We start from the raw sequence: 22,825 nt of genomic DNA, 5'->3' as shown, positions 1-22,825 counted from the left end.
TTTAACAATGTTCCTTTGACCTCTGGGTCACAGTTCAATTGTAAGTAACTTGCCTATTGACTTCTGAATCATTAGGATGTAATGAGCATTGCCGTGGATGAGGTGGGTTGGCCCAGGGTGGTCAGAGGGGGAGGCAGGTGCTTCTGGCTGTCTCGCTGGGACTTTCTGACTGACAGTGACACGCACACAAAACACTTTACCAGCAGAGAGGAAACAAAGGCCTACGGCAGATGTCCTCTTTTATCGAAAGTCTGGACTTCCGTTAACCAGTGTTTTTCACTTAGTCCACTAATAACTTTATTTTTTTAATAGGAGCCATTAAATCACAACGGCTCTCGCTGTCTGTTTGTCTTAGACCCTGAACAGATGTCTCAGTAGAACCACAAGGTGGACTATGTTGGATCAGTTGGATTGTTTATTGAAGCTATCTCCCACTGCTATAGTATTTCAATCGGATGGAGCGTTTTAGAACAGGACTGTGAGAAGCTAAAAGCCGAAATCACACGGAGAGACGTCCGTCAATGGCGTGAAATTTGCATGCAAGAGTAGCGAGTGTCAATTCACACGCTACGTAGCATATGCCAAATTAATTGTCATGAAAATCCATAATACATAGTTGTATTTGTTTATATTTACTATGTAGCCCCTGGGAATTATTGTTGTGTGTTCCATTTCACTCACCTTAAATGTCCTACGGGAGCCACCATACCTGCCTGGACTAAACGTTTTGTTATGCTAGCATGAGGAGAGTTGTAGATTTATTTATTTTTATTTTATTTCACCTTTATTTAACCAGGTAGGCAAGTTGAGAACAAGTTCTCATTTACAATTGCGACCTGGCCAAGATAAAGCAAAGCAGTTCGACACATACAACAACACAGAGTTACACATGGAGTAAAACAAACATACAGTCAATAATACAGTAGAGAAATAAGTCTATATACAATGTGAGCAAATGAGGTGAGATAAGGGAGGTAAAGGCAAAAAAGGCCATGGTGGCAAAGTAAATACAATATAGCAAGTAAAACACTGGAATTGTAGATTTGCAGTGGAAGAAAGTGCAAAATAGAAATAATGGGGTGCAAAGGAGCAAAATAAATTAAATAAATAAAGTAGGGGAAGAGGTAGTAGTTTGGGCTAAATTATAGATGGGCTATGTACAGGTGCAGTGATCTGGGAGCTGTTCTGATAGCTGGTGCTTAAAGCTAGTGAGGGAGATAAGTGTTTCCAGTTTCAGAGATTTTTGTAGTTCATTCCAGTCATTGGCAGCAGAGAACTGGAAGGAGAGACGGCCAAAGGAGGAATTGGCTTTGGAGGTGACCAGAGAGATATACCTGCTGGAGCGCGTGCTACAGGTGGGTGCTGCTATGGTGAACAGTGAGTGGAGATAAGGGGGGACTTTACCTAGCAGGGTCTTGTAGATGACCTGGAGCCAGTGGGTTTGGCGACGAGTATGAAGTGAGGGCCAGCCAATGAGTGCGTACAGGTCGCAGTGGTGGGTAGTATATGGGGCTTTGGTGACAAAACGGATGGCACTGTGATATACTGCATCCAGTTTATTGAGTAGGGTATTGGAGGCTATTTTGTAAATGACATCGCCGAAGTCAAGGATCGGTAGTATGGTCAGTTTTACGAGGGTATGTTTGGCAGCATGAGTGAAGGATGCTTTGTTGCGAAATAGGAAGCCAATTCTAGATTTAACTTTGGATTGGAGATGTTTGATGTGAGTCTGGAAGGAGAGCTTACAGTCTAACCAGACATAGGTATTTGTAGTCGTCCACATATTCTAAGTCAGAACCGTCCAGAGTAGTGATGCTGGACGGGCGGGCAGGTGCAGGCCGCGATCGGTTGAAGAACATGCATTTAGTTTTACTTGTATTTAAGAGCAGTTGGAGGCCACGGAAGGAGAGTTGTATGACAATGAAGCTCGTCTGGAGGGTTGTTAACCTCTTACATCTAGACGTTCCGCTAGCGGAACACCTGCTCCAATATCTAATGATGGGCGTGGCGCAAAATACAAACTCCTCTAAAATACAAAAACTTCAATTTTTCAAACATATGACTATTTCACAGCATTTTAAAGATAAGACTCTCCTTTATCTAACCACACTGTCCGATTTCAAAAAGGCTTTACAACGAAAGCAAAACATTAGATTATGTCAGCAGAGTACCAAGCCAGAAATAATCAGACACCCATTTTTCAAGCTAGCATATAATGTCACAAAAACCCAGAAGACAGCTAAATGCAACACTAACCTTTGATGATCTTCATCAGATGACAACCCTAGGACATTATGTTATACAATACATGCATGTTTTGTTCAATCAAGTTCATATTTATATCAAAAACCAGCTTTTTACATTAGCATGTGACGTTCAGAACTAGCAAACTCCCGGGGAATTCGCTAACATTTTACTAAATTACTCACGATAAACGTTCACAAAAAGCATAACAATTATTTTAAGAATTATAGATACAGACCTCCTCTATGCACTCGATATGTCCGATTTTAAAATAGCTTTTTGGTGAAAGCACATTTTGCAATATTCTAAGTACATAGCCCAGGCATCACGGGCTAGCTATTTAGACACCCGGCAAGTTTAGCACTCACCAATATCAGCTTTACTATTATAAAAGTTTCATTACCTTTTGTTGTCTTCGTCAGAATGCACTCCCAGGACTGCTACTTCAATAACAAATGTTGGTTTGGTCCAAAATAATCCATCGTTATATCCGAATAGCGGCGTTTTGTTCGTGCGTCCCAGACACTATCTGAAATGGTAAATCAGGGTCGTGCGCATGGCGCAATTCGTGACAAAAAAAATCGAAAGATTCCATTACCGTACTTCGAAGCATGTCAACCGCTGTTTAAAATCCATTTTTATGCCATTTTTCTCGTAAAAAAGCGATAATATTCAGACCGGGAATCTCCTTTTAGCTAAACTGAGGAAAGTAAACAAAGCTTTCGGTCGACGCGGGCACGAGCCTGAGTCTCACAGTACTGTAACCAGCCACTACCCAAACGCGCTACTTTTTTTCAGCCAGAGCCTGCAAAGCCACGATTCAGCTTTTTGCCGCCTTCTGAGACCCTATGGCAGCCGTAGGAAGTGTCACGGGACAGCTAAGATCCTCACTCTTCAATAAACAGAGACAAGAAGAACGACACCTTGTCAGACAGGCCACTTCCTGCCTGAAACCTTGTCAGGTTTTTGCCTGCCAAATGAGTTCTGTTATACTCACAGACACCATTCAAACAGTTTTAGAAACTTTGGAGTGTTTTCTATCCATATGTAATAAGTATATGCATATTCTAGTTACTGGGTAGGAGTGGTAACCAGATTAAATCGGGCATGTTTTTTATCCAGCCGTGAAAATACTGCCCCCTAGCCATAACAGGTTAACAGTGTCCAAAGAAGGGCCAGAAGTATACAGAATGGTGTCGTCTGCGTAGAGGTGGATCAGAGACTCACCAGCAGCAAGAGCGACATCATTGATGTATACAGAGAAAAGAGTTGGCCCAAGAATTGAACCCTGTGGCACCCCCATAGAGACTACCAGAGGCCCGGACAACAGGCCCTCCGATTTGACACATTGAACTCTGTCAGAGAAGTAGTTGGTGAACCAGGCGAGGCAATCATTTGAGAAACCAAGGCTGTTGAGTCTGCCGATGAGGATGTGGTGATTTACAGTCGAAAGCCTTGGCCAGGTCAATGAATACGGCAGCACAGTATTGTTTCTTATCGATGGTGGTTACGATATCGTTTAGGACCTTGAGCGTGGCTGAGGTGCAACCATGATCAGCTCTGAAACCAGATTGCATAGCGGAGAAGGTGCGGTGGGATTCGAAATGGTCGGTAATCTGTTTGTTGACTTGGCTTTCGAAGACCTTAGAAAGGCAGGGTAGGATAGATATAGGTCTGTAGCAGTTTGGGTTAAGAGTGTACCCTCCTTTGAAGAGGGGGATGACAGCAGCTGCTTTCCAATCTTTTAGAATCTCAGACGACACGAGAGGTTGAACAGGCTAGTAATAGGGGTTGCAACAATTTCGGCAGATCATTTTAGAAAGAAAGGGTCCAGATTGTCTAGCCCGGCTTATTTGTAGGGATCCAGATTTTGCAGCTCTTTCAGAACATCAGCTGACTGGATTTGGGAGAAGGAGAAATCGGGGAGGCTTGGGCGAGTAGCTGTGGGGGGGTGCAGTGCTGTTGACCGCAGTAGGGGTAGCCAGGTGGAAAGCATGGCCAGCCGTTGAAAAATGCTTATTGAAATTCTCAATTATAGTGGATTTATCGGAGGTGACAGAGTTTCCTATCCTCAGTGCAGTGGGCAGCTGGGAGGAGGTGTTCTTATTCTCCATGGATTTTACAGTGTCCCAGAACTTTTTTGAGTTTGTGTTGCAGGAAGCAAATTTCTGCTTGAAGAAGCTAGCCTTGGCTTTTCTAACTGCCTGGGTATATTGGTTTCTAACTTCCCTGAAAAGTTGCATATCACAGGGGCTGTTCGATGCTAATGCAGAACGCCACAGGATGTTTTTGTGTTGGTTAACCTCTTGGGGCTAGGTGGGACGCTAGCGTGCCACCCGTGGTGCACTCCATCAACAGCAGGTGCATTTCAAGAGCGGCAAATTTGAATCCAAATAAATGTCAAAATTCAAATTTTTCAAAAATACAACTATTTTACACCATTTGAAAGATAAACATCTCCTTAATCTAACCACGTTTTACGATTTCAAAAAGGTTTTACGGCGAAAGCATAAATTTAGAGTATGTTAGGACAGTACATTTACAAGAGTTGTGTGTAATGTTTTGTCAAGTCAAAGACAGGGTCACCAAAACCATAAAACCAGCTAAAATGATGCACTAACCTTTTACAATCTCCATCAGATGACACTCCTAGGACATTATGTTAGACAATGCATGCATTTTTAGTTCTATCAAGTTCATATTTATATCCAAAAACAGCGTTTTACTATGGCATTGATGTTGAGGAAATCGTTTCCCTCCAATAACCGGCAGTCAAGTCAGCGTCACAAATTAAATAATTAAAATTAGAAAACATTGGTAAAATATTATATTGTCATTTAAAGAATTATAGATTTACATCTCTTGAACGCAATCAACTTGCCAGATTTAAAAATAACCTTACTGGGAAATCACACTTTGCAATAATCTGAGCACTGCGCCCAGAAAAATACGGCGTTGCGATACAGACTAGACGTCATGTTGGGGAGATCTAAAATCGAAAATACTATGTAAATAATCCATTACCTTTGATTCTCTTCATCAGATGTCACTTCCAGGTATCACAGGTCCATAACGAATGTAGTTTTGTTCAAAAAAGCTCATCATTTATGTCCAAAAATCTCCGTCTCGTTAGCACATGATGTAAGCCAGCCGGACTTCTCGTCATGAACGAGGGGAAAAAATATATTTCCGTTCGTTCAAACATGTCAAACGTTGTATAGCATAAGTCATTAGGGCCTTTTTTAACCAGAACATGAATAATATTCAAGGTGGACGAATGCATACTCTTTTATAACGTATTGGAACGAGGGTACCCAACATGAACTCGCGCGCCAGGTGTCTAATGGGACATCATCGTTCCATGGCTCTTGTTCGGTCAGATCTCCCTCCAGAAGACTCAAAACACTTTGTAAAGGCTGGTGACATCTAGTGGAAGCAATAGGAAGTGCCAAAATATTCCTAAGCCCCTGTGTTTTTCAATGGGATAGGTTTAAAGTCAATACAACACATCAGGTATCCACTTCCTGTCAGAAAATGTCTCAGGGTTTTGCCTGCCAAATGAGTTCTGTTATACTCACAGACACCATTCAAACAGTTTTAGAAACTTTAGAGTGTTTTCTATCCATATATAATAAGTATATGCATATTCTAGTTACTGGGTAGGATTAGTAACCAGATTAAATCGGGTACATTTTTTTTATCCAGACGTGCAAATGCTGCCCCCTAGACCCAACAGGTTAACATTAGAAGCCTCCTCCCTAAGTTTGTTTTATTCACTGCTTTAGCACACTCTGCCAACCCGGATGTCCTAGCCGTGTCTGAATCCTGGCTTGGCAGATTATTGCAAAGTGTGATTTCCCAGTAAGGTCATTTTTAAATCTGGCAAGTTGATTGCGTTCAAGAGATGTAAATCTATAATTCTTTAAATGACAATATAATATTTTACCAATGTTTTCTAATTTTAATTATTTAATTTGTGGTGCTGACTTGAATGCCGGTTATTGGAGGGAAACGATTTCCTGAACATCAACGCCACAGTAAAACGCTGTTTTTGGATATAAATATGAACTTGATAGAACTAAAAATGCATGCATTGTCTAACACAATGTCCTAGGAGTGTCATCTGTTGGAGATTGTAAAAGGTTAGTGCATAATTTTAGCTGATTTATGGTTTTGGTGACGCCTGTCTTTGAATTGGCACAACATTACACACAACTCTTGTAAATGTACTGTCCTAACATACTCTAAATTTATGCTTTCGCAGTAAAACCTTTTTGAAATCGTAAAACGTGGTTAGATTAAGGAGATGTTTATCTTTCAAAGGGTGTAAAATAGTTGTATGTTTGAAAAATTTGAATTTTGACATTTATTTGGATTCAAATTTGCCGCTCTTGAAATGCACCTGCTGTTGATGGAGTGCACCACGGGTGGGACGCTTGCGTCCCACCTAGCCCATAGAGGTTAACATGCATGAAACCAAGGCTATTACGGTTACAGAAGTCATCAAAAGAGAGCGCCTGGGGAATAGGAGTGGAGCTAGGCACTGCAGGGCCTGGATTCACCTCTACATCACCAGAGGAACAGTGGAGGAGTAGGATAAGGGTACGGCTAAAAGCTGTGAGAATTGGTTGTTTATGACGTCCGGAATAGAGAGTAAAAGGAGCAGGTTTCTGGGGGCGATAAAATAGCTTCAAGGTATAATGTACAGACAAAGGTATGGTAGGATGTGAATACAGTGGAGGTAAACCTAGGCATTGAGTGATGATGAGAGAGATATTGTCTCTACAAACATCATTGAAACCAGAAGATGTCATAGCATGTGTGGGTGGTGGAACTGAAAGGTTGGATAAGGTATAATGAGCAGGGCTAGAGGCTATACAGTGAAATAAGCCAATAACCACTAACTAGAAGAGCAATGGACAAGGCATATTGACATTAAGGAGAGGCATGCTTAGCCGAGTGATCATAAATGTCCAAGTGAGATTTAGACAGCTAGCCTGGCCATAGGTAGCAAGTTGGCAGAAGATGGAGGGAGGTCTGTTTTTAGCCACCTCGTGCGTTTCCGTCTGTAGATTAGTGGGGTTCCGTGTGGAGGGGGGACCAGTCCAATTGGAAAAATGGTTATAGTGGCCCAAGAAAATTATCCGATAGACCTATTAAGATAGCAGCCGATAAGACAGCTAACGATTAGCGGGACGCAGATGGGCGTTCAGGTTACGTCGCGACGGAGGGGCCAGTTGGATACTCCCTCGGGCAGATAACATCGGTAGTCCAGTCGTGAAGGCCCGATGGGGCTCCGCATCGGCAGTAAAACGGGTCCGGATAGGTGATTGTAGCCCAGGAGTGGCTGATGGAACTCTTCAGCTGGCTAGCTCCGGAATAATTGATGTTAGCTCCGGGACCGACGTTAGCCAATAGTCACTCGGGTAGCAGCTAGCTAGCTGCAAGATCCAGGTGTAAATGTTCAGAGACTGCGGTAGAAATCCGGAGATATGGAGAGAAAAATAGGTCCGGTATGCTCTGGTCTGAGTCGCGCTGTACAAAACTAGCGATAGCTTTTTGAGCTAAGGGATAGCTGATGACCGCCAACCATGGCTAGCTGAACTCCAACGTTAGCCAGTGAACTGGTCAGCCTCTGGCTAACCTCTGGCTAGCTTTTGTTGTGGATTTCAGATTTGAGGTAAATAATATATATTTTTTTTTAATTGGTGAGGCGGGTTGCAGGAGTGTTTTTTGAGGTTGAGTTTTTAGAAAACAATATATAAAAAGATATGTGAAGAAAGTTTGTAAATATATATTTTTGGTTTCATGCATGTTAACATTAGAAGCCTCCTTATGTATGTATGTATGTATGTATTGTATGTATGTATGTATGTATGTATGTATGTATGTATGTATACACACACACACACACACACGGGACACGACAAGAGGAGGTCAACGGACGTTTGACTGCTATGCCATCTTGGAATGGAAAAAGCCGAGCAGTTTCTAACAATGTTGGCTAGTCTCGTTCTTTTTGTATAACATGGCTTCTCTCTTGAAATCGGAGTTCCTCAAGTTTTCCAGTTGTAGCCTGCCTAGGCTAATATGCTTTCTCGAAATCAACACAAGTAGGCTATTGTTTTCAAATAGGTAGCAGGTAAATCCTAGCCTACAGCCCAATAAAAAAAAATTACTCCAACTTTAGCCTACTTCTAAAGTAGGGAAGATCATAAAAATTCTCTAATTCCTGACCTTTTCTACAAATGACCCACTCAATCTCTGGACCAGTTTGATTAATTTGAACCAATTGCGCTCGCTTTAACCATGTACATTGTTTGAACTTTATCAATCAAATTGGCGGTAAGCTACAACGGTGATAGCCAACTGTCAAGAAATGACATTAACAACGTAATATATAATTCACAGTGCAGTTGATGAATGCGTAGAATCTCGTTGGATTCATGCATAAGCATAAGCACTAGCCTAAACATACTATTGGCACTGTCAGTTAAACTTATCAACAATAAATACAGTTTTTACCTACACATTTCACAATTCCAGATGTAACAATGCACAAACAGACCATATTCTGACAATTTATCAGCTCATTTTACCAGCATTGCTCCACATAGACGCAAGGAAAAGTTGACTTGCTTTCTAATTTGACTCGCAATGAGGAGGGCTGTTGCGGTGACCTTATTACCGCCACACCGGCAGTCATGACCGCAGTAAAATTCTACCTGACCTTGAGTCACGGTAATCTCCTTTTATGCACTCTGGACAGTCATTCGAAGTACCCAACTTACTAACGGTTACTAATGGTCTGGTACTCAGGTCTCTGTTGTCCCTCTAACCACACTGATGTTAATGCAATTGAAAATCACATCACACTTATCAGAAGAGTATCATGCTTTTATAGCTCACTTAACTGTGATTGATCAATTTGAAGAAAGAAGTTCAACAACAGGTTAAAACTGAGTGGAAAACATGGTCATTGTGGATGTTGTTTCAAAGCCTAACCCAACGAAATGGAGAGCGCTTTCTAAGGTAATGATTCATTAAAATAAAAAACATGCACATTAGAGCTTATGCAAAAGCCTTGGCCTATATATGAGCCCAAGCCCCCACCCCAAAAACCTGAATTAAAATAATGATTGTGCCGTTATACAATACATAGCCCACCGCATATTACACATGGCCGAAAAACATTTAAAAATATGTATATAGTGATTTAAGATATCTTTGGTACATAATTGGTCTAGACTAAATTAAACGCATTCAGATTTAGCCTACAATTAGTGTATTTGTATCTTGAATAGCCTAGTAATAGGGTATTTTTTTAATATATTATCATAATTAATAGGCTGACAAGTTACATTTTTGCTACAGAATATCTCACCACTGTGAGTTTCCATCTCCTCCCCTCTCTCCTTCATTCCTTTCTCCAACAAGCAGAAAGAGGGGCTGTCAACAGTTTAATGAAATATGTTGTGAAAACATATTACTATCGATGTTCCCAAACAGATTTCACTTGGTTTCCCAAATTAAGCACTGGGTAGCTGCAGGAACAGGGTTGGAGAGCCTATGGCATACAGAGTTTGGGCGGAATAGCAGCTGAGAAGCCTACCCAACATGAGTGAAACATGTACTGGCAGGAAATTACCCTCCATTTGCTATTCCAGTATTTCTGTTTATTAGGGATCCCTATTTGTTTTTATTTGGGATTCAAACACATTAAAGCACTTACACATAAAACAAAATACCAAACCGTACATCATATAACATTAATACACCACTACATATCTACAATACAAAATGTACAATACCACCATACAACAATATTACAATGTACGTGTGTGTAGAGTGCGTGTGCTAGCGCTTGTGTGCATGTGTGTGTCTGTACCTTTTTGTGTGTGTCTCTTCACAGTCCCTGCTGTTCCATAAGGTGTATTTTTACCTGTTTAAAAAAAATCTGATTCTACTGCTTGCATCAGTTACCTGATGTGGAATAGAGTTGCATGTAGGTATGGCTCTATGTACTATTGTGCGCCTCCCATAGTCTGTTCTGGACTTGGAGATTGTGAAGAGACCTCTGGTGGCATGTCTTGTGGGGTATGAGTTTAAACAGACAGCTCGGTACATTCAGCATGTCAACACTTCTTACAAAAAAAAGTAGTGATGAAGTCAATCTCTCTTCCACTTTGAGCCATGAGAGATTGACATGCATATAATTCATGTTAGTTCTCCATGTACATTTAAGGGCCAGCCGTACTGCCCTGTTCTGAGCCAATTGTAATTTTCCTAAGTCCCTCTTTGTGGCACCTGACCACACGACTGAACAGTAGTCTAGGTGCGACAAAACCAGGGCCTGTAGGACCTGCCCCATTGATAGTGTTGTTAAGAAGGCTGAGCAACGCTTTATTATGGACATACTTCTCCCCATCTTAGCTACTCTTGTATCAATATGTTTTGACCTTGACAGTTTACAATCCAGGTTAACTCCATGCAGTTTAGTCACCTTAACTTGCTCAATTTCCACATTATTCATTACGAGATTTAGTTGAGGTTTAGGATTTAGTGAATGATTTGTCCCAAATACAATGCTTTTAGTTTTGGAAATATTTAGGACTAACTTACTCCTTGCCTCCCATTCTTTGTCAAGTGTTGCAGTCATTTCAGTTGCTGTAGTAGCTGAAGTGTACAGTGTTGAGTCATCTGCATACATAGACACTCTGGCTTTACTTAAAGCCAGTGGCATGTTGTTAGTAAAGATTCAAAAAAGTAAGGGGCCTAAACAGCTGACCTGGGGAATTCCTAATTCTTCCTGGATTATGTTGGAGAGGTAACTCTTTATCCACAATATAGCAGGGGGTGTAAAGCCATAACACATACGTTTTTCCAGCAGCAGACTATGATCGATAATGTCTAAAGCCGCACTGAAGTCTAACAAAACAGCCCCCACAATCTTTTTATCATCCATTTCTCTCAGCCAATCATCAGTCATTTGTGTAAGTGGTAAAATAGCATTGTATCTGGTCAAACACCATTTTTTTCAGAAGTTTACTAAGGGTTGGTAAATGGCTGATTGGTTGGCTATTTGAACCAGTAAAGGGGAATGACTTTTGCTTCTCTCCAGGCCTGAGGGCACACACTTTCTAGTAGGCTTAAATTGAAGATATGGAAAATAGGAGTGGCATTATCGTCCGCTATTATCCGCAGTAATTTTCCATCCAGGTTGTCAGACCCAAGTGGTTGTCATTGTTGATAGACAACAGTAATTTGTTCACCTCTTCCACACTCACTTTACGGAATTCAAAAGTATAATGCTTGTCTTTCATAATTTGGTCAGATATACTTGGATGTGTAGTGTCAGCATTTGTTGCTGGCATGCCATGCCTAAGTTTGCTAATCTTGCCAATGAAAAGTTAATTAAAGTAGTTTGCAATATCAGTGAGTTTTGTGATGAATGAGCCATCTGATTCAATGAATGATGGAGCCGAGTTGACCTTTTTCCCCATACTGTTATTTAAGGTGCTCCAAAGCTTTTTACTATCATTCTTTACAATAAATCAAAGACTAATTATATAAAGTTTATTTTTCATTTTATGCCCCTCTTCCCACAGGTGTTATTACTACCTCTGAGGGTTTAGAGCTTGAGGTAGTCACCTCATACAAGTACTTGGGAGTATGGCTAGACGGTGCACTGTCCTTCTCTCAGCACATATCAAAGCTGCAGGCTAAGGTTAAATCTAGACTTGGTTTCCTTTATCATAATCGCTCCTCTTTCACCCCAGCTGCCAAACTAACACTGATTCAGATGACCATCCTACCCTAGATTACGGAGACATAATTTATAGATCGGCAGGTAAGGGTGCTCTCAAGCGGCTAGATGTTCTTACCATTCGGCCATCAGATTTGTCACCAATGCTCCTTATGGGACACATCCCTGCACTCTATACTCCTCTGTAAACTGGTCATCTCTGATGCTTATTTATACCCTCTTAGGCCTCACTCCCCCCTGAGATACCTACTCCAGCCCTCATCCTCCACATACAACACCCGTTCTGCCAGTCACATTCTGTTAAAGGTCCCCAAAGCGCACACACTGGGTCGGCCCTCTTTTCAGTTCGCTGCAGCTTGCGACTGGAACGAGCTGCAACAAACACTCAAACTGGACAGTTTTATCTCCATCTCTTCATTCAAAGACTCAATCGTGGACACTCTTACTGACAGTTGTGGCTGCTTTGTGTGATGTATTGTTGTCTCTACCTTCTTGGCCTTTGTGCTATTGTCTGTGCCCAATAATGTTTGTACCATGTGTTGTGCTGCTACCATGTTGTGTTGCTACCATGTTATGTTGTGTTGCTACCATGCTGTGTTGTCATGTGTTGCTGCCCTGCTATGTAGTGTTGTCTCTCTTGTTGTGATGTGTGTTTTGTCTATATTTAGTCTTTTTTTTTAAATCCCAGGCCCTGTCCCCGCCGGAGGCCTTTTGCCTTTTGGTAGGCCGTCATTGTAAATAAGGATTTGTTCTTAACTGGCTTGCCTAGTTAAATTAAATAATTCAATTTGCAGTAAATTTGCCAATCGGTTGTGCAGCCAGACTTATTTTCCATACCCTTTGCCTCATCCCTCTCAACCCTACAACTTTAAAATTCCTCATCAATCCAAGAGGATTTAACTGTTTTTAATTGGTGCATGATTATTAGTAACTGGAATAAGCAATTTCATAAATGTGTCAAGTGCAGCATCTGATTGCTCCTCATTACACACCACAGACCAGTAAATGGTCTTTACATCATCAACATAAGAATCACTACAAAATGTATTGTATGACCTCTTATACACTGTTAGGCCCAGCCTTTGGCACCTTGGTTTTCCTAGATATGGCTACTATATTGTCATCACTACATCCTATAGATTTGGATGCTGCTTTAAAGTACCTAGATACTGACTGTTAGCCCTTGGTGGTCTTTAGCAGCTTCCCACAATAATGGGCTTTAGTTGAGGCAGATGAACCTGTGCGCAGGGATGACATGCCTTTTGTCTCACCCCTGTTCTTGCCCATTTGGTAATGGGCCATTCTAAATCGAAACTCATTTGACATATTAGTGAAGATAAGATCAAACTTAAGAATAGTCTGATGGGTGAAAATAGGATCACCTGATGAGGGAACAGCTGTGTGCAGCCTGAGGCAAGGAACAGAGCGCAAGCTTTTCTTTTTGCGACTTTCTCTAATTTCTTCAGTAGCCTATAGTCGCGTCAGGCAACCCATAATATCTTTTGCTTTCTAAGGCGTTGTATCATTCACAACTAAAATTGCCAAATAACTCTATCTTGTGTATTGGACCTGTTACAAATGATCACTTTTACGTTCAACATAGCCACTTCTTCATATTTGGGCCACCCGAGTGGCGCAGCAGTCTAATGCACTGCTTCTCAGTGCTTGAGGCGTCGTTACAGACACCCTGGTTCGAATCCAGGCTGTATCACAACCGGCCGTGATTGGGAGCCTCATAGGGCGGCGCACAATTGGCCCAGCGTCATCCGGGTTAGGGTTTGGCCGGGGTAGGCCGTCATTGGAAATAAGAATTTGTTCTTAACTGACTTGCCTAGTTAAATAAAGGTAAAATGAAATATATTGTCTGCTAAATGAACAAGCCTATGGCATGGCGCATAGCCAGACAACATACCGTAGGCCAACTCATATTCTGTTCTTTTGAAATATATTATGAATATGAAGAAAATGTTTCTTTACACCTACCTAAAATAAATAATGGATTTATTGTGATGGTGTATATTCAATTGATTTATTATAGTTTTTTTTAAATGTAGATGTTCCAAAGACACAAGCCACTGATGTGCATGTGTGGAGGCCTGGAGGTGCTAAACGTGTTTATGTTAATTAATGGTAAATTACCGTGAGACCGGCAGACTTTTGCACGACAATAACCGGCTGAGAAAATGCCATGACAGCCACAGCCCCAGCTATGAGTCATGTTGGAAAATGTTTTTCTGGGGCGTGATGTAATATGGAGGGCCAGCCTATTCCCTATAATGTAGACACTAACCAAAAATAACTTCAAATGTAGAACTTCAAATTAAACCAAATAGTTTGCACCCATGACTACTGGTTTCAATCGAATGTTCAGCCAACTTACTAGAAAATATATTATGAATTTATTGTTACAAATTAGCTTGCAAGGTTACTAGCCACCTAGCCTGCTAATGTTAGCCCTACCAGCCTACTTCATGAGTCAGCCAGTTGCTATCAATACCTAGCTTACAGCTACATTAAAGTAAACCAACGTTGTTGAAAAACACAATCACAATCAAACCAGTTATCAAAGTGTGTTATATGCAGTTATCTTAGCCAGCAAACTAGTCAGCCAGTTAACTTTAGCCTAGCCAGCAAACTCTACAACAGTGAAGAACAGCAAGTACAGGTAGTAACCCACAACTAAAACAGAACCCTCCAGCAGATTTAAAAAAAAAAGTAAAGCGAGCGGAGACTTACATATTGACAGCTGGGGCCCATCATTGTCAGGACTGTAGGCTGAGTTAGCTACCAAACAAAACGAGAGCAGTGACAGAGGCACTTCCGATGTGAGAAGCCTAGCTCTTTTAGCCAGCTAACTAGCCTTGCCAGCTAGCATATCACTGCAGAGGAAACTTCCTCCAGATATGAAATGTCAGACAAAAGCAGCGACTCCGAACATAGCAGGAACTCTGTTTCCCCTGGGCCGGACTTTTTTGTTGGAGAATCTGAGGAAGACGTGGTGGTGGCAGAGCAGGCCACTTTACCGTTTTTGATTTGAGCACGAATCAAGGCACAAAGAACGTGCTGGTGCTAAACTTGTAGTGCAGGATGCGGCTCCACTTGTGGGGAAGGTTGATTGGTAATATGGCAAGCTAGTTTGCTACTGAGAATACACCCTATAATGTCACTTCCTTTTGTAACAATGGCTGAACCACATAAAAATAACTTGTAGGTGCTCATGCAACAGGTGTATTCCCATGGAGTCTGATGTCAGAAATACTGGCAGACAATGTCCATGGTGACAGTGGGTTGTATAACGCAACATTCTGCCTTCCCCACAGTCTGCCTGGATGTCAATGTGCTGCTGACGGCCTACAATACCTACCGGCAGGACTACGCCCATGATGCAGACAGTCCATACTCAACACGAGTTAGTTAATCTATAAATAGAACCCTCACTAATCGAATGCAATAATGAAATCAAAATGATGTTACACCGCTCCCCTTGCCAATAGTAGCACATTTCTTTCCCTGTCTTCTTAGAAAGTTCAGACACGTTTCCTGCAGGCAGTTCATCAGCTGGAATTGGGGCTATCTGGGGCGGTACAACCATGTGCCAATTCCAGCGTTTTTGAAGGTAACAGGATAAGAAATAGGTACCCAAATAAGGAGAGCATGCCCTACACAGGCTTCAAGTTAACATAAAAACAATTCAAACCCATTTTTACCTTTTTATTAACAGTTGTAAAAATATGGGTCTTTAATAAAATCTGTCAGTCCACTTTGTGGTCACAGTCCCCATAATAATGAGCGTTAATATACAATAAAACAATTTAGAAATGCAATTTATCATTTTATATATTTTTATACATTTTTCTACATTGCTTTATGGATGATTTGAGTTCCACTCTGAAATCTTGGTGACAGCAGCAGAGATGTGCAGCACTTGGTGTGAGTGTCAAAGGGGCCCAATGTCAAATGAACGTAGACTTGTTACAGGCTCAAAGTTCCGCTTAAAGCTATCCAATTATCTCCGCTCAATAATATGAAGTTAACAAGGGCAGCGTGTACTTAGGAACAACTCTGTAACAAAACCCTATTGAAAAATTACAGTTCTACCCTAAGGTAGACAGGAATCGGCTCAGTGCTGGATACAGGTGTGTTGGACTGAGGTGCTATTCAGCTTCCTAGAGAAAGAGGGGGGCAGGGAGAAAGACAATTTATATTTCTGTTACTCAAGTATTGACAATCATTTAGGCTTTGAATTATATCATGATATAGCATATTACCAATATGATAAAACAATCCTGTCTGTTGATGGTGGCGACGCATCCCAGTCAGTTCATTCAGACAGAACATCTCAGTCAGTTTAATATATATATATACATGGTCCGTTGAAAGAAATACTCTGTTCTTTCAGCTAGCAGAAGAGAATTTTGCTGTATGAACGCAAAATAGACATACAGTTAGACAACACAGCCAAAAGAAATGTGACACGTAGACTTATTCAGACAAAAGTTGTATCACTTAACACAAGACTGTGTTGAGAGAGGAGGGGGCGGGACTCACATCTGTTGCCAAGACCAGATCTCCACCCATTTCCTGGAGAGTTTTGACGGTGCCACTCTGCTCGACATCCCAGGTCTTGAGGACTGCTGGCTCAAGATGGTTTTGCTGGTGACAGAAGACTGTGCTGCGGTGAATGGTGGCCACTCCCATCATGCCGAGCATTCAGAGGACTTTGGTCGGCATACAACCTGACACCAAAATGGCAGCAGAAAAGAGCAGATTGCCTGCTGGCACCCTCCCGATCATAGGCTGGCTAGACTATTCACTCACATGGTTGCGCGACCTGCAGATCTGCGTGATGTTGAGAGCTGTTACTCTGCCTGTTGATGTAGTCTCTGGACTCTCCGCACCACAAATCCAATTTTATTGGTCACATACACATATTTAGCAGATGTTATTGCAGGTGTAGAAAAATGCTTGTGTTACTAGCTCCAACAGTGCACTAGTATCTAACAATTCACAAGAATACACACATCTAAAAGTAAAGAATGGAATTGAGAAATATATAAATATTAGGAAGAGCAATAATCAGAGTGGTGTTGACTAAAATACAGTAGAATGGAATACATTATATACATATGAAATGAGTAAAGCAGTATGTAAACATTATTCAAATGACCAGTGAGTCTATGTACATAGGACAGCAGGGTGCAGGGTTGAGTAACGGGGTGGTAGCTGGCTAGTGACGGATATTTAACGGTCTGATAACCTTGAGATAAAAGCTGTTTTTCAGTCTCTCAGTCCCAGCTTTGGTGCACCTGTACTGACCTCGCCTTCTGGATGATAGCGGGGTGAACAGGCCGTGGCTTGGGTGGTTGATGTCCTTAATGATCCTTTTGGCTTTCCTGTGACATCAGGTGCTGTAGGTGTCCTGGAGGGCAGGCAGTGTGCCCCCGGTAATGCGTTGGCAGACCGCATCCCCCTCTGGAGAGCCCTGCGGTTGCGGTCGGTGCAGTTGCCGTACCAGGCGGTGATACAGCCCAGCAGGATGCTCTCAATTGTACGTTTGTGAGGGTCTTAGGAACCAAGCCAAATTTCTTCAGCCTCCTGAGGTTGAAGAAGCGCTATTGTGCCACCTTCACCACACTGTGTGGGTGGACCATTTCAGATTGTCAGTGATGTGTACGCCAAGGAACTTGAAGCTTTTCACCTTCTCCACTTCGGTCCCGTCCACGATCAGCTCCTTCGTTTTGTTGATATTGAGGGAGAGGTTATTTTCCTGGCACCACTCCGCAAGGGCCCTCACCTCCTCCCTGTAGGCTGTCTCGTCATTGTTGGTAATGAGGCCTACTACTGTTGTGTAGTCTGCAAACTTGATGTTTGAGTTGGAGGCATGCATGGCCACGCAGTCTTGGGTGAACAGGGTACAGGAGGGGGCTGAGTACGCACCCTTGTGGGCCCCCTGTATTGCGGATCTGCGAAGTAGAGGTGTTGTTTCCTACCTTCACCACCTGGGGGCGGCCCGTCAGGAAGTCCAGAACCCAGTTGCACAGGGCGGGGTTCAGACCCAGGGCCCCGAGCTTAGTGATGAGCTTGGAGGGTACTATGACTATAGCTCAGCATTCAACACCAATGAACAGCATTCTGATGTAGGTATTCCTCTTTTCCAGATGGGATAGGGCCGTGTGCAGTGCGATGGTGATTGCGTCATCTGTAGCTCTATTGGGGCGGTATGCAAATTGAAGCGTGCCTAGGGTGTCAGGTAAGGTAGAGGTGATCTGATCCTTAACTAGCCTCTTAAAGCACTTCATGATGACAAGTGAGTGCTACGGGACGATAGTCATTTAGATCAGGTACCTTTGCTTTCTTGGGTACAGGAACAATGCTGGAACCCAACACAGACTTGGAAAAGCTTCATCAGTTGACAGGAACACAAACATATTTTCCTTGTACGGACTGGCTGAAGCCTGACTCCTTGAGCGTGAATAAAATGTCAGACATAACATCAGACATTTTTACGGACGCTGTAGGGCAAACAAAGTTGTTCACAATTCAAAATATGCACACCACTAGTCACCCAATGACCACGTCACCTTCCTCATCCTCCATGTCCTCTCTATTGCCATAGATGTTCTCCTCCTCCAAACCCAGGTCCATCTCTTCATCTTCTCCAATGAATTAGGACTGTGCCATAGTGTTGAATTGTTTTACATCCTAGACATATTTCAGTATGTGCTCACAAATTAAATCTTCTCAGGTTTTATGATTTATACATTATTGGTATTGACAGCTTTTTCACAATAACTTCCTGGAGGTGAGGTGAGCAGTATAAATGTGACATATGAGAAGACAAAGCAACAAAATATCCAATCCAAAGTAACTAGGGCAGAGATATAAGATGATGACTCACCAATGCTTCTTGTATGTGGCATTAGAAATGACACTAGTGTGCCTTTATGACATGGTCCAGTTGGTCCCAATGCAGATGATGCTACCGGCACTTCAGACTGGGGAGGTACAGAGACTACACACAAAGGTGTAGAGAAGGATCATCCATAATGACAAAATGAAAACATGTTTTAGCAATCTTTGCAAATTTATTGAAAAGACTAGGCAGAAATATCTCATTTACATAAGTATTCACACCACTGAGTCAATACATGTTAGAATCACCATTGGCAGCGATTTCAAAGCTGTGAGTCTTTCTGGGTAAGTCTAAGACCTTTGCACACCTGGATTGTACAATATTATTCAAGCTCTGTCAGGTTGGTTGTTGATCAAAGCTAGACAGACATTTTCAAGTCTTGCCATAGATTTTCAAGCTGATTTAAATCAACTGCAGCTAGGCCACTCAGGAACATTTCAATGTATTCTTGTAACCATCTCCAGTGTATATATGGCCTTGTGTTTTAAGTTCTTGTCCTGCTGAAAGGTGAATTTATCTCCCAGTGTCTGTTGGAAAGCAGACTGAACCAGGTTTTCCTGTAGGATGATTTTTCCTGTGCTTAGCTCTATTTTGTTTATTTTTACCCTGGTCCTTGCTGATGACAAGCATACCCATAACATGATGTAGCCTCTACCGTGCTTAAAAATATTAAGTGGTTCTCCATGATGTTGTTGGAGTTGCCCCAACCATAACGCTTTGTATTCAGGCCACATTTCTTGCAGTTTTACTTTAGTGCCTTATTGCAAACTGTATGAAGTTTTTGGAAATGTGTTTTTCTGTACAGGCTTTCATCTTTTCACTCTGTCATTTGGGTTAGTATTGTGGAGTAACTACAATGTTGTTGAGCCATCCTCAGTCCTCACAGCCATTGAACTCTTAACTGTTTTAAAGTCGCCATGACGAAGTCCATGAGCAGTTTCCTTCCTCTACGGCAACTGAGTTAGGAAGGACTCCTGTTTCTTTGTAGTAACTGGGTGTATTCTTCTTTGTGAGGCATTGGAAAACCTCCCTGGTCTTTTGTGGTTGAATCTGTTTAAAATTCACTGCTCGACTGAGGGACCTTACAGATAACTATATGTGGGGTACAGAGATCAGGTACTCATTAAAAAATCATGTTAAACACTATTATTGCACACAGTCCATGCAACTTATGTGACTTGTGACTCCTGAGTTTATTTAGGCTTGCCATAACAAAGGGGTTGAATACTTGACTCAAGATATTTCAGCTTTTCATTTGAAATTAATTAGTAAAAATGTCAAACATAATTCCACTTTGATAATATGAGGTATTGTGTGTAGGCCAGTGACACAAAATCTATATTTAAATTCAGGCTGTAAAAAGAAGAAACGCACACTGCTCTTGCTAGTATCACTGCTCTTTATTAGGCTTTTCACATCTTTTTTTCTCATCTTATTCAAATCTTATTCAATTGTTACCATGCTTCTGCAACAAAGATGGCTCAGATGTGTGAGTGCTTTCTGAATTTGAAATTCAGGCTATAACACAACAAAATGTGGAAAATGTCAAGGGTTGTGAGTACTTTCTCAAGGCACTGTATCAGCCTAACGCGTAATGTACACTGAACAAAAATATAAATGCAGCATGCAACAATTTCAAAGATTTGACTGAGTTACAGTTCATATAAGGAAATCAGTCAATTGAAATACATTCAGCTCTGGTGGGCATTCAGCATGCAAATTGCACGCTCCCTCAACTTGAGACATCTGTGGCATTGTGTTGTGTGACAACTGCAAAGTTTGGCCTTTTATTATCCCCAGCACAAGGTGCAACTGTGTAATGATCATGCTGTTTAATCAGCTTCTTGATATGCCACACCTGTCAGGTGGATGGATTATCTTGGCAAAGGATAAATGCTCACTAACAGGGATGTAAACAAATTTGTGCACAAAATTTGAGAACCTTTTTTTGTACGTATGGAAATATTGTATTTCAGCTCACGAAACATGGGACCAACACTTGTTGCATTTTATATTTTTGTTCAGTATTTATAAAGCCAAGCTATCATTTATCACAGCATACAGGTACTATTAAATAATATAGCTAGTATCTGTAATAATGTTATATTATCTAGATGCTTTGGTCATTACCTAACTCGCTAAAAGTGAAATAACTAACTTGCTTGCTACTTGACCTAGCTAGCCAGCCAACTTTTCTCGACAATTTTGGTATGCAATTGACATTAATCAACAGGACCACCGTCTAAAAAATACAGAAAAAAATATAAATGCAACAATTTCAAAGAGTTTACTGAGCTTCAGTTCATACAAGGAAATCAGTCAATTGAAATAAATAAATTAGGCTGTAATCTATGGATTTTATGTGACTGGGCAGGGGTGCAGCCATGGGTGGGCCTTGGAGGGTAAAGGCCCACCCACTTGGGAGCCAGGCCCAGCCAATCAGAATTAGTTATTTCCCCACAAAAGGGCTTTGACAGACAGAAATACTCCTCCGTTTCATCAGCTGTCTGTGTGGCTGGTCTCAGACTATACCTCAGGTGAAGAAGCCAGATGTGGAGGTCCTGAGCTGGCGTGGTTACACGTGGTCTGCGGTTGTGAAGCCTGTTGGACGCACTGCCAAATTCTCTAAAACAACGTTGGATGCGGTTTATAGTAGAGAAATGAACATTCAATTGTCTGGCAACAGCTCTGATGGACATTCCTGAAGTCAGCATGCCAATTGCACGCTCCCTCAATTTGAGGCATTTTGTTGTGTGACAAAACTGCACACTTTAAAGTGGCCTTTTATTGTACCCAGCACAAGGTGCACCTGTAATGATCATGCTGTTTAATCAGCTTCTTGATATGCCACACCTAGGAGGTGGATGGATTATCTTGGCAAAGGAGAAATGCTCACTAACAGGGATGTAAACATATTTGCACACACAATTTGAGAGAAATAAGCTTTGTGCATATGGAACATTTATGGGAAAGTTTGAGAGGTGGCTGGCTGGCTCCTATGTTTCAATCCCAGCAATGTGTCAACATTCACCATTTGATAAGCTTGCTAGCTAGCAGAGAAAGAGGCTAAGTTAGCTAGTCAAAAACATTGCAGGCGGGGTAGCCTTTCTTGTAACATTACTAGTGTATATAGGTAGCAACCTTATAATGAACATTAGCTAGCCAGATATAACAATCTAGAAATCTTCGCTAGATTATGTACAGATATAATTTATTACCACATTGAATTTACCCAGTTTATCTCCATCACTGCTGACACTTGCGATGTACCGGTAGGTCGGTAGGAAACAGAGGTTGCAGGCTTCATATTCACGCTCGGCACAGCACCTGGTTTCAGTCGGAGTCTCATTCAGAATCCTGGTTATAGCCATCGAAGTCCTCCGGTGTGAAATGAACATCCCATACATTAGACTGCCCGCGGTTCCCTTACGCCAACTGTACCGGTCCCACTTCAAAGCTAGCTTCATGTTTTTGGGCCACAAATGAGTCCATCCTTGTGGGTATTATCTCACCCAGCAACAGCACACCTCCTTGGGATATTTAGCTTTTAAAAAAGCTGTTTGGTCTGAAATGAAAACCAACACTAGCTACGGACGACAGAGAACTACTACAATGATCACCAGCTCGCTCAGCTACCAAACGATGTAGTAACCAAAAGTGTTAAACAAATCAAAATATATTTGATATTTGAGATTCTTCAAAGTAGCCCCCCTTTGCCTTGACAGCTTTGCACACTCTTGGCATTCTCTCAACCAGCTTCACGAGGTAGTCACCTGGAATGCATTTCAATTAACAGGTGTGCCTTGTGAAATGCTCCTTTGTGGAATTTCTTCTTAATGCGTTTGAGCCAATCAGTTATGTTGTTTCTAGGTAGGGGTGGTTTACAGAAGATAGCCCTATTT

At 41.7% G+C, this 22,825-nt stretch overlaps 1 protein-coding gene across 1 annotated transcript in view; it reads left to right on the top strand.

Annotated features, from left to right (window-relative positions):
• Positions 1–22,825, top strand: part of LOC106573238 (metallophosphoesterase MPPED2) — a 46,597-nt gene that overhangs the window by 1,846 nt on the left and 21,926 nt on the right. The window lies entirely within an intron of this gene.

The sequence above is a fragment of the Salmo salar genome, chromosome ssa16 (genome assembly GCF_905237065.1).
Source record: "Salmo salar chromosome ssa16, Ssal_v3.1, whole genome shotgun sequence".
Classification (NCBI taxonomy): Eukaryota; Metazoa; Chordata; class Actinopteri; order Salmoniformes; family Salmonidae; genus Salmo; species Salmo salar.
This window is presented reverse-complemented; position numbering and strand designations above follow the sequence as displayed.